Source organism: Photinus pyralis, unplaced genomic scaffold (assembly GCF_008802855.1).
Source record: "Photinus pyralis isolate 1611_PpyrPB1 unplaced genomic scaffold, Ppyr1.3 Ppyr1.4_LG1, whole genome shotgun sequence".
Lineage (NCBI taxonomy): Eukaryota > Metazoa > Arthropoda > Insecta > Coleoptera > Lampyridae > Photinus > Photinus pyralis.
In genome coordinates, this window is record NW_022170249.1 from 62,118,435 (window position 1) to 62,121,131 (window position 2,697).

Genomic DNA, 2,697 nt, shown 5'->3' on the forward strand with positions numbered 1-2,697 from the left:
GGTCGCTCCCGGTATCGTTTAGGTGTTAGCGCTTATCTACTCGGTGGTACGCCGGATGGCTGCCGACAATCAACAGGTGTTCGTACTCCAGAATATTCGCAAGATGCAAATTCATTTACATACAAGAATTCATCTACTACATGGATTGATCGGTACAAGAATTCGTCTACTACATGGATTGATCGGTACAAGAATTCATCTACTACATGGATTGATCGGTACAAGAATTCATCTACTACATGGATTGATCTACTACATGGACCCCCTAAAAGTAATGAAGATGTAACACTCCCTAACGAGATTTTTAATAACATACCTGAAATCGTCAGGAGGGTAATGAAAAATACTTAAATCAATGAAATATGGAACTTATCCAAGAGGTTGTGAATCTGAAATAATTTTAGATAACATAACGTAAAAGAAAGCCAACGCCATTTCACTTACATGTAGGTAGGGCGATGAACTTCCACCAGATATAGCCTCACAACGGAGAAAACGGCTTCTGAGTTACTCTACTCGACAACGCCATTAAACAGGTAAAATTGCCAGAGATTTTACGTGAATGATGGCAAATATTACCCACTGGTTTTAGAAGAATTCACAATGCCACGCTCTACAAGTACAACCTCGTTGGCTTTTAAAACGGAAATGAAGTGAAAAAAATTACGCGATTCTGCGCGAGGAAAGAAGCACGCGTACAAGTGACGCCATCTCACCTATATCCTGCCTAACGTAGCAAGCGGTAATTTTGAAATTTGAATATAAATAAACTAAACTGTTACAAGTGGGGACCAAGAAAGTAATTTTGTCTCCCATGAGCAATTCTAACGGTTGACACTTGGGGGTCCGTGAAGTGAGCTGACCATGAAAAGCACAAACAACGGATTTAGGTTTAATCGTTTGTGCTTCGTTTGTGCTCGTTTGTGCCGTATAAAGTAAGTCAGCAAAACCAACCATACAAAAATTATGGACAATTCAAAATGGTCAGCTGACTTCACTCACGAAATTAAAGCACAAACGACGGGTTTAATTGCAATCGTTTGTGCTTCGTTTGTGCTCGTTTGTGCCGTATAAGAAAAGTCAGCAAAACCAACCATACAAAAATTATGGGCAATTCAAAATTGTCAGCTGACTTCACTCACGAAATTAAAGCACAAACGACGGGTTTAATCGCAATCGTTTGTGCTTCGTTTGTGCTCGTTTGTGCCGTATAAAGTAAGTCAGCAAAACCAACCATACAAAAATTATGGGCAATTCAAAATGGTCAGCTGACTTCACGCATGAAATTAAAGCACAAACGACGGGTTTAATCGCAATCGTTTGTGCTTCATTTGTGCTCGTTTGTGCCTTATAAAGTAAGTCAGCAAAACCAACCATACAAAAATTATGGCCAATTCAAAATGGTCAGCTGACTTCACGCACGAAATTAAAGCACAAACGACGGGTTTAATTGCAATCGTTTGTGCTTCGTTTGTGCTCGTTTGTGCCGTATAACAAAAGTCAGCAAGACCAAGTCAGCTGACTTCACGGACGAAAATGAAAGCGCAAACGGGGGCTTCAGGTTCAATTGTTTGAGTTTAGTTTTTGCCGGTATGTCCGATATAATAAGTCTTTAAGAGAACCAGTAATACCTACACAATTATAGATATAATGCATGCACAAAATTGCAGAACACCTAACATAAGATGCACGAATTCAAACAGCTGTAGATTTAACCATAGTGTAAAGACTTACTTATTTAACGTATCTAAGTAATTGTACATAATATGTACCTAACTGTATGTAAAGTTTTATCATTGAGTAATTAAATCGGTTTTATGAAGAAATACATTCATATTTACATATCATATGTAATGCTAATATTTTACAAGACAAAACAATATTTTGCTTTTCCATTAAATAGTGTTAACAATTTATAGGAGTGTAGGTAATAAGAAGTCCTATTTGGGGTTATGCTTATATTTTCCAAAGGCTGTGCTAAAATGTTCTAATTATTACGATTCTGATAGAGATTTATAAATATACGTACTTACCGTCAAATAGTTAAAGTTAATAAGTTGAAACAATACTGGTATAAAATTGTTTAATTTTTTAAACTTATTTAATATACAGGGTGATTCCTATAGTACCTGCCACCGTTTGGGAGCGTATAGGGGGTGCCTAGGGGAAGTCTTTTCATATAGGACACTTGGGTCGGAAATCCAAAATAAGGGCGCCAGTACCAAATTTATCTTCTGGAATTTCACGCCTGTATGTAGGCAACCCAACCGACCGACGTTTCGCGCGGAGCGATGCAGAGCGAGTTAGCGCGAGGAAGCGACATGGGAGGGAAGGAGGGAAAACGACAGTCAAGAGCAATAACGTTTACAAGTGTTCAACGTGGCCACCGTTGTTCTCAATGCACTTCCTACATCTAGCCAACTATTATTATACTATTGCCATAGTGTTTATTCACTTGATACGCGTCGTTGCAGACGGGAATTCGTGGGTTTAAACAAAATTCTGATCAAGTGTCAGCCACACATCGCCGCCTGAGATCGCTCCGTGTGCACCGCCGGCCGGTTGGGTTGCCTACCTACAGGCGCGAAATTCCAGAAGGTAAATTTGGCTCTGGCACCCTTATTTTAGTTTTCCGACCCCAAGTGTCCTATATCAAAATACTCCCCTACGCACCACCTACACGCTCCCAAACGGTGG